Raw genomic sequence first — 11147 nt, forward strand, 5'->3', positions numbered from 1 at the left:
CTATCCATCCCTCTCCCTGGTCTCTATCCATCCCTCTATCCATCCCTCTCCCTGGTCTCTATCCATCCCTCTATCCATCCCTCTCCCTGGTCTCTATCCATCCCTCTATCCATCCCTCTCCCTGGTCTCTATCCATCCCTCTATCCATCCCTCTCCCTGGTCTCTATCCATCCCTCTATCCATCTATCCATCCCTCTCCCTGGTCTCTATCCATCCCTCTATCCATCCCTCTCCCTGGTCTCTATCCATCCCTCTATCCATCTATCCATCCCTCTCCCTGGTCTCTATCCATCCCTCTATCCATCCCTCTCCCTGGTCTCTATCCATCCCTCTATCCATCCCTCTCCCTGGTCTCTATCCATCCCCTCTATCCATCCCTCTCCCTGGGCTCTATCCATCCCTCTATCCATCCCTCTCCCTGGGCTCTATCCATCCCTCTATCCATCCCTCTCCCTGGTCTCTATCCATCCCTCTATCCATCCCTCTCCCTGGTCTCTATCCATCCCTCTATCCATCCCTCTCCCTGGTCTCTATCCATCCCTCTATCCATCCCTCTCCCTGGTCTCTATCCATCCCTCTATCCATCTATCCATCCCTCTCCCTGGTCTCTATCCATCCCTCTATCCATCCCTCTCCCTGGTCTCTATCCATCCCTCTATCCATCCCTCTCCCTGGTCTCTATCCATCCCTCTATCCATCCCTCTCCCTGGTCTCTATCCATCCCTCTATCCATCCCTCTCCCTGGTCTCTATCCATCCCTCTATCCATCCCTCTCCCTGGTCTCTATCCATCCCTCTATCCATCCCTCTCCCTGGTCTCTATCCATCTCTCTATCCATCCCTCTCCCTGGTCTCTATCCATCCCTCTATCCATCCCTCTCCCTGGTCTCTATCCATCCCTCTATCCATCCCTCTCCCTGGTCTCTATCCATCTATCCATCCCTCTCCCTGGTCTCTATCCATCCCTCTATCCATCCCTCTCCCTGGTCTCTATCCATCCCTCTATCCATCCCTCTCCCTGGTCTCTATCCATCCCTCTATCCATCCCTCTCCCTGGTCTCTATCCATCTATCCATCCCTCTATCCATCCCTCTCCCTGGTCTCTATCCATCCCTCTATCCATCCCTCTCCCTGGTCTCTATCCATCCCTCTATCCATCCCTCTCCCTGGTCTCTATCCATCCCTCTATCCATCCCTCTCCCTGGTCTCTATCCATCCCTCTATCCATCCCTCTCCCTGGTCTCTATCCATCCCTCTATCCATCTATCCATCCCTCTCCCTGGTCTCTATCCATCCCTCTATCCATCCCTCTCCCTGGTCTCTATCCATCTATCCATCCCCTATATGAGTGACTCTGTCTATATAACCACTAGTAAGACATGCTATTTGAATCAATGTAGAATGTATGATTAGCCTATCTGTATACAGTGGGGAAAAAAAGTATTTAGTCAGCCACCAATTGTGCAAGTTCTCCCACTTAAAAAGATGAGAGAGGCCTGTAATTTTCATCATAGGTACACGTCAACTATGACAGACAAAATGAGAAAGAACATTCCAGAAAATCACATTGTAGGATTTTTAATGAATTTATTTGCAGATTATGGTGGAAAATAAGTATTTGGTCAATAACAAAAGTTTCTCAATACTTTGTTATATACCCTTTGTTGGCAATGACACAGGTCAAACGTTTTCTGTAAGTCTTCACAAGATTTTCACACACTGTTGCTGGTATTTTGGCCCATTCCTCCATGCAGATCTCCTCTAGAGCAGTGATGTTTTGGGGCTGTCGCTGGGCAACACAGACTTTCAACTCCCCTCCAAAGATTTTCTATGGGGTTGAGATCTGGAGACTGGCTAGGCCACTCCAGGACCTTGAAATGCTTCTTACGAAGCCACTCCTTCGTTGCCCGGGCGGTGTGTTTGGGATCATTGTCATGCTGAAAGACCCAGCCACGTTTCATCTTCAATGCCCTTGCTGATGGAAGGAGGTTTTCACTCAAAATATCACGATACATGGCCCCATTCATTCTTTCCTTTACACGGATCAGTCATCCTGGTCCCTTTGCAGAAAAACAGCCCCAAAGCATGATGTTTCCACCCCCATGCTTCACAGTAGGTATGGTGTTCTTTGGATGCAACTCAGCATTCTTTGTCCTCCAAACACGAGCGAGTTGAGTTTTTACCAAAAAGTTCTATTTTGGTTTCATCTGACCATATGACATTCTCCCAATCCTCTTCTGGATCATCCAAATGCACTCTAGCAAACTTCAGACGGGCCTGGACATGTACTGGCTTAAGCAGAGGGACACGTCTGGCACTGCAGGATTTAAGTCCCTGGCGGCGTAGTGTGTTACTGATGGTAGGCTTTGTTACTTTGGTCCCAGCTCTCTGCAGGTCATTCACAAGGTCCCCCCGTATGGTTCTGGGATTTTTGCTCACCGTTCTTGTGATCATTTTGACCCCACGGGGTGAGATCTTGCGTGGAGCCCCAGATCGAGGGAGATTATCAGTGGTCTTGTATGTCTTCCATTTCCTAATAATTGCTCCCACAGTTGATTTCTTCAAACCAAGCTGCTTACCTATTGCAGATTCAGTCTTCCCAGCCTGGTGCAGGTCTACAATTTTGTTTCTGGTGTCCTTTGACAGCTCTTTGGTCTTGGCCATAGTGGAGTTTGGAGTGTGACTGTTTTGAGGTTGTGGACAGGTGTCTTTTATACTGATAACAAGTTAAAACAGGTGCCATTAATACAGGTAGCGAGTGGAGGACAGAGGAGCCTCTTAAAGAAGAAGTTACAGGTCTATGAGAGCCAGAAATCGTGCTTGTTTGTAGGTGACCAAATACTTATTTTCCACCATAATTTGCAAATAAATTCATAAAAAATCCTACAATGTGATTTTCTGGATTTTTTTTTTCTCAATTTGTCTGTCATAGTTGACGTGTACCTATGATGAAAATTACAGGCCTCTCTCATCTTTTTAAGTGGGAGAACTTGCACAATTGGTGGCTGACTAAATACTTTTTTTCCCCACTGTATTATATGCATTTACATAATGTTCTGGAAGATATTGGGAAAAGACCATTTACACAGTGTTCTGGAAGATATTGGGGTAAAGATAATTTACATTTTAAATGTAACTACCTGATGCTATTTATGTAGATGATGCAGTTGAGCTAAAGAAGAAGCAGAAGAAACGTGTTAAACGTTGCTGTACCTGGTTATACGAACCTGGGAAGGATCTATAGATCACACATTCAGAACCCAAAGATATTGCAAATGAAATGCTTTATGTCAAATCGTGATATGCTTATAAATGTGTAATGTATGGGTTACTAATGCGTTATTAAGTTCTTATTTAGGTACCCTTTGAGTAAAGCGTTGCCATTCTTCTCCATATTCATAATAGAGTACCACAGTATGTATAAGTCATAATACCCATAAAACCTAGCGGTCAAACTAGGAAATGGTTCCAATCATTTTTCCACCATTCATTTTTCCCATAGGGGATTTTAGAAACACTTAAAATAAGGGCTGTGTTTCGTGTAGGCTTACCCTGGCGTGACGTTTTGATAACCGTGTAAATCTCTCTAGGACAAGGCGACTTGTATAAATATATTTGCCTGTATTTACCCTCCAAAAATGAAATGCTAATGTGGCTATCATAAAGAACTACAAATGCCATGATGATCTGGACAAGACTGCCGAATCAAGGCAAAGGTAAGAATCTCTAGATTAACTATCTAATGTTAGCAAAATTTAGGAATTAATATATTGGCTACATTTCTTTAAATGGACAATTCTGTGAACTGTCTTGTGCAAGTTTTAAATTGACACAATACCCATTAGTGTTATGATTTAACTGGATAAGAACCCAAATGCAGACAAGTACACGAAGCCATAGAAGTTAACAGGTTTATTTACAATGTTCAAAGTCCAGGTTTCCAAATATATGGGAAGAGCAAGTCCAGGTTACAGGGAGGGTAACAGATCCAGATCAGGGCAGGTGTGGTACCGTAATGTCCTAGTGTCCGTGATGAGTCCAAAAGAGAGGTCCGGTATTGGAGAGCAGGATGGTGGTGGCAGGAGTGAAGCGGAGGCAGGAGTCAGGTTCCAAATATCTGTGGCACAGGAGAAAAAGTAAATAGAACAGACCAAAAACACAAAGAGCAAAAATAACCAGGTTGAGTCGGCAGCGAGACTAACATGGTCGTCTTGACTATGATCTGACGATGAGTGGTAAGTTTGACCGGGTCTTAAAGGCTGAGGTGATTATGGTGAATGAGCTGCAGCTGGAACCCTGACTCCCGCACACCAGACTTCACTCCTGCAATCAAGGACAGACAGAGGGGAGGGAGAGAGCAGAGAGAGCTACCTAGCAGCAGTAGGCCTAACAGTACCCCCCCTCTACGGACGCCACCTGGCGGCCGACGGGGTTTGCTCGGGATGTAACCTATGAAACTCTCGGACCAGAGCAGGATCCACAATGAAGCTCCTGGGCACCCAGGAACGTTCCTCGGGACCATAACCCTCCCAATCCACCAGGTACTGGAAACCACGACCTCGGCGGCGAACATCCAGAAGTCGCCGGACATTGTAGACCGGACCCCCACCCACGATCCTGGGCGGAGGAGGGGGACGAGAGGGCGGGCACAGAGGGCTAACCGACACAGGCTTAATCTGGGAAACATGAAAGGTGGAATGAACCCGTAGGGAGGCAGGAAGCTGTAGCTTAACCGCGCAGGGGTTAACAATAGACAGTATCTTGAACGGTCCTATAAAACGAGGCGCCATCTTCTTAGACTCCACCTTCAATGGAAGGTCCCGTGACTTCAGCCATACCTCTTGACCAGGAGAGTAACCGGGAGCCTGGGACCGGTGACGGTTGGCTTGCCTCTGCATGTACGCCGAAGCTCGGGACAGAGCTACCCTGGCCTTCCTCCAGACCTTGAAGCAGCGGCGCATGTGGGACTGCACCGAGGGTACCGCCAGTTCCCCTCTCTTGGGAAGGGAACAGGGAGGTTGATAACCCAGAGCACACAGAAAAGGAGACAAACCAGAGGAAGCGTTAGTCAAGGTGTTATGAGCATATTCCACCCAGGGGAGCATGGAGCTCCATGACCCAGGGTTAGACCCAGTGACACAGCGAAGAGCGGTCTCCATCTCCTGGTTCGCTCTCTCGGCTTGCCCGTTGGTCTGGGGGTGATATCCAGAGGACAGGCTGGATGTAATGCCCAAAGCTTTACAGAAAGCTTTCCACACCTGGGAGACAAACTGGGGACCCCTGTCAGAGACAATATCCGTGGGTAGACCATGAGAGCGGAACACATGTTCAACCAAGATATCAGCCGTCTCTCTGGCAGTAGGCAGTTTAGGTAGGGCCAAAAAAATGAGCGAACTTAGAAAAACGATCAATCACCGTAAGAATGACAGTCTTACCAGACGAGGGGGAAGTCCAGTGACAAAATCCATAGCGATATGCGACCAGGGCCGGCTGGGTATAGGTAGAGGTCGTAGATGACCAGCGCTGGCCTGGGTGGAGTTCTTACTTCGTGCACATACCGTACAAGCAGCAATGAAGGCTCGAGTGTCCGCCTCCATCGTGGCCCACCAGAACTTACGTCGCACAAAGTCAAGGGTCCGCGAAACTCCAGGGTGACAGGTAAGGGGAGACGAGTGAGCCCACTGAAGTACCTGGGAGCGAGCAGACTCAGGGACAAACATCCGGTTAGGAGGACCCCTCCCAGGGTCAGCTTGATGATGTTGAGCCTGTCTAACAATCCCCTCGATGTCACATGTGATGACTGCAATACTGCAGGTAGGAGGCAAAATGGGTTCAGGGTTACTACCAGTATCAACAGCCGAATGAACACGAGACAGGGCGTCAGGCTTGACGTTGCGTGACCCAGGACGGTAAGACAGAGAAAAATTGAATCTCCCAAAAAATAGTGCCCACCTGGCTTGACGGGGGTTGAGCTGCTTCAGCTGACTGGAGGTAAGCCAGATTCTTATGATCCGTCCAAACGATGAAGGGTTGTTCCGCCCCCTCCAACCAATGTCGCCACTCCTCGAGAGCCAGCTTAACGGCGAGCAGTTCACGATTGCCAACATCATAATTCCTCTCTGCCTGAGAAAGTTTCCTTGAGAGAAAAGCACAGGGATGCAGTTTGTTATCTTCAGGAGAACGTTGTGACAACACTGCACCTACCCCAGTGTCGGATGCATCCACCTCCACGACAAACTGGCGGTCGGGGTCCCGGCTGCATCAGAATGGGAGCCGAGGCGAAGCGATGTTTCAGTTCTTCGAACGCTGATTCGGCCCCTTCATTCCAAGCGAACGGTCGTGAGATGGAGGTGAGAGCGGTGAGTGGCGCCGCAATGCGGCTGTAGTCCTTGATGAACCTCCTATAGAAGTTCGCAAACCCCAGGAATCGTTGAAGTTGTTTGCGGGTAGAGGGAGCTGGCCAGTCCGTGACAGCAGAGATCTTAGCTGGGTCCATCCGCAACTCCCCCTGAGCTATGATGTAACCCAAAAAAGAGGTCTCAGACACATGAAATTCACATTTCTCCATCTTCACAAACAGTTTGTTCTCCAACAACCTTTGCAACACCTGGCGCACATGTAGTTCATGTTCCTGGGAGGACTCTGAGAAAATCAAGATATCATCCAGATAGACAAAAACAAACCGATTCAACATGTCCCGAAGGACATCATTGACTAGTGCCTGAAAAACAGCAGGGGCATTGGACAACCCAAAAGGCATAACCAGATACTCAAAATGTCCCAAGGGTGTGTTGAAGGCAGTCTTCCATTCATCACCCTTACGAATGCGCACCAGGTGATACGCATTTCGTAGATCCAGTTTCGTAAAGATGGTAGCACCATGAAGGAGGGGAAAAGCAGAATTAATCAAAGGCAGAGAATACTTGTTCTTAATGGTGATGTTGTTAAGACCACGGTAATCAATACAGGGTCTGAGGGTCTTATCCTTCTTAGCAACAAAAAAGAATCCCGCTCCTACAGGTGACGAGGAAGGACGCATAATACCTGCCGCCAAGGAGTCCCGAATGTAGTTCTCCATAGCCTCCGTCTCCGGCCGGGAGAGATTGTACAGGCGACTGCTGGGGAGCGGGGCTCCTGGCTGGAGGTCAATGGCGCAGTCGTAAGGCCGGTGAGGAGGAAGAGAAGTAGCTCTGTGTTTGCAGAAAACGGATGCCAGGTCATGATACGCGTCAGGGACAGCAGAGAGATCCATGGACTCCAGTGGAGGTTGAGGCACAGTACTGGCACGAGTCTGAGCAGAACACAAACAATTCACATGACAAAATGTGCTCCATGAAACAATGTTACCTGTCACCCAATCAATGTGTGGATTGTGTCTTATGAGCCAGGGGATACCAAGGACCAGGGGTGTCTGTGGGCAGTCGATAATATGGAATTGAATGTTCTCCTGATGATTACCCGACACTCTAAGACAAACAGGAACAGTTTGATGGGTAATACGGGTCAACAATTGTCCATTTAGACCCTTAGCCTGCAGCGGACAGTCCATAGGAACAGTCTCCAAATCCATTTGTTGAGCCCACTCTCTATCCAAAAGCTTTTGTCGGCACCAGAGTCAATCAGCGCACTAACAGAGAAATTCTGGGACTGCCACTGGAGGGATGCCTGGAGCAGAATGCGGGGAGAAGAGGAAGAATCCGCTGCTCGGCTCACCAAAACTTCTCCCATTAATGATGAGCCGGCCCTTTTCCCGGACGAACTGGGCAGGAAGGAACGAAATGACCAGCTTCTCCACAATACAGGCAGACCCGAGCCTGAATACGACGTGCACGCTCCTCTGAGGACAACCGTGCACGACCCACCTCCATGGCTTCGGGTTCAGTGCTCCTCGTATCGACTCGGGAAGACACGGCTTTCTCCGTAGGGAAGATGCAGGGAGGAGTTTGTTGATGACAGACAGGTTGCTTGGAACTAACACTCCTCTCCCGGCGGCGCTCCCGAATCCGATTATCCAACCTGATAGTGAGTGAAATAAGATTATCCGCTGTAGCCGATTCATCATATGACACCAATTCATCTTTTAAAGTCTCAGACAAAGCATTGATGAACACTCCTTGTAATGCCTCGTCATTCCAACCACTCACTGCTGCTAAAGTCCGAAACTCCACTGCCATCTCCGCCACACTACGAGCCCCCTGTCGAAGAGAGAACAACCGTTTCGCAGCCTCCTTGCCTCGTACGGGGTGGTCAAAAACCTTCCTCATCTCCGTGGTGAAGGCAACGTAAGCGTTGCAAATGTCCGACTGACTCTCCCATACCGCGGATCCCCAGGCACGAGCGGAACCGCTAGTAGAGTTAATAAGGTAGGCAATACGGGCTCTTTCTGAGGCGTAGGTGAGGGGCTGTTGTTCAAACACTAACGAGCATTGAGTCAAAAAATCGCCACAGGTTCCCATGTTCCCGTCATAGCGCTCTGGAGCAGGAACAAAAGGCTCTCTGATCTGGGCTGAAGGGGTAGTAAGGGCAGACACTTGATTGGTGAGTAATTGAACCTGATTAAGCAGCACCTGACTGTCCTCAGCAATCGTCTTAAACAGGGTATCATGTTGGCCAAGTAGAATGCCCTGATTGGCTATGGCAGTCCAAATTTCAGTGCACTCTGGGGTGGTATCCGAGCTACTGTCTGCTGGGTTCATGTTGGTCAGATCATACTGTTATGATTTAACTGGATAAGAACCCAAATGCAGACAAGTACACGAAGCCATAGAAGTTTTAACAGGTTTATTTACAATGTTCAAAGTCCAGGTTTCCAAATATATGGGAAGAGCAAGTCCAGGTTACAGGGAGGGTAACAGATCCAGATCAGGGCAGGTGTGGTACCGTAATGTCCTAGTGTCCGTGGTGAGTCCAAAAGAGAGGTCCGGTAGTGGAGAGCAGGATGGTGGTGGCAGGAGTGAAGCGGAGGCAGGAGTCAGGTTCCAAATATCTGTGGCACAGGAGAAAAAGTAAATAGAACAGACCAAAAACACAAAGAGCAAAAATAACCAGGTTGAGTCGGCAGCGAGACTAACATGGTCGTCTTGACTATGATCTGACGATGAGTGGTAAGTTTGACCGGGTCTTAAAGGCTGAGGTGATTATGGTGAATGAGCTGCAGCTGGAACCCTGACTCCCGCACACCAGACTTCACTCCTGCAATCAAGGACAGACAGAGGGGAGGGAGAGAGCAGAGAGAGCTACCTAGCAGCAGTAGGCCTAACAATTAGCAAAGGTGTCAGCTAGACATGGCGTGCAGGTGCTTGCAGGGATTTGTAGTTTTGCATGTCTACTTTGACGCTAATTAGCATTTTTGAATCTGAGAGTAAATCGAGCTGAATATATTGATAAAAGTCACCTTGTCCGTGGCCAGGGTAAGCCTACAGTGGGGGAAAAAAGTATTTAGTCAGCCACCAACTGTGCAAGTTCTCCCACTTAAAAAGATGAGAGAGGCCTGTAATTTTCATCATAGGTACACGTCAACTATGACAGACAAATTGAGAAAAAAATTCCAGAAAATCACATTGTAGGATTTTTAATGAATTTATTTGCAAATTATGGTGGAAAATAAGTATTTGGTCACCTACAAACAAGCAAGATTTCTGTCTCTCACAGACCTGTAACTTCTTATTTAAGAGGCTCCTGTCCTCCACTCGTTACCTGTATTAATGGCACCTGTTTGAACTTGTTATCAGTATAAAAGACACCTGTCCACAACCTCAAACAGTCACACTCCAAACTCCACTATGGCCAAGACCAAAGAGCTGTCAAAGGACACCAGAAACAAAATTGTAGACCTGCACCAGGCTGGGGAAGACTGAATCTGCAATAGGTAAGCAGCTTGGTTTGAAGAAATCAACTGTGGGAGCAATTATTAGGAAATGGAAGACATACAAGACCACTGATAATCTCCCTTGATCTGGGGCTCCACGCAAGATCTCACCCTGTGGGGTCAAAATGATCACAAGAACGGTGAGCAAAAATCCCAGAACCACACGGGGGGACCTAGTGAATGACCTGCAGAGAGCTGGGACCAAAGTTACAAAGCCTACCATCAGTAACACACTACGCCGCCAGGGACTCAAATCCTGCAGTGCAAGACGAGTCCCCCTGCTTAAGCCAGTACATGTCCAGGCCCGTCTGAAGTTTGCTAGAGTGCATTTGGATGATCCAGAAGAGGATTGGGAGAATGTCAGATGAAACCAAAATAGAACTTTTTGGTAAAAACTCAACTCGTCGTGTTTGGAGGACAAAGAATGCTGAGTTGCATCCAAAGAACACCATACCTACTGTGAAGCATGGGGGTGGGAAACATCATGCTTTGGGGCTGTTTTTCTGCAAAGGGACCAGGACAACTGATCCGTGTAAAGGAAAGAATGAATGGGGCCATGTATCGTGAGATTTTGAGTGAAAACCTCCTTCCATCAGCAAGGGCATTGAAGATGAAACGTGGCTGGGTCTTTCAGCATGACAATGATCCCAAACACACCGCCCGGGCAACGAAGGAGTGGCTTCGTAAGAAGCATTTCAAGGTCCTGGAGTGGCCTAGCCAGTCTCCAGATCTCAACCCCATAGAAAATCTTTGGAGGGGAGTTGAAAGTCTGTGTTGCCCAGCGACAGCCCTAAAACATCACTGCTCTAGAGGAGATCTGCATGGAGGAATGGGCCAAAATACCAGCAACAGTGTGTGAAAACCTTGTGAAGACTTACAGAAAACGTTTGACCTGTGTCATTGACAACAAAGGGTATATAACAAAGTATTGAGAAACTTTTATTATTGACCAAATACTTATTTTCCACCATAATTTGCTAATAAATTCATTAAAAATCCTACAATGTGATTTTCTGGATTTTTTTCCTCATTTTGTCTGTCATAGTTGACGTGTACCTATGATGAAAATTACAGGCCTCTCTCATCTTTTAAGTGGGAGAACTTGCACAATTGCTGACTGACTAAATACTTTTTTTCCCCACTGTACATGAAATACAGCCCTTATTTTAAGTGTTTCTAAAATCCCCTATGGGGAAAATGAATGGTGGAAAAAACGATTGGAACCATTTCCCTGTTTGACCGCTAGGTTTTATGGGTATTATGACAACTCCACTGTGGGG

Source organism: Coregonus clupeaformis, chromosome 14 (assembly GCF_020615455.1).
Source record: "Coregonus clupeaformis isolate EN_2021a chromosome 14, ASM2061545v1, whole genome shotgun sequence".
NCBI lineage: Eukaryota > Metazoa > Chordata > Actinopteri > Salmoniformes > Salmonidae > Coregonus > Coregonus clupeaformis.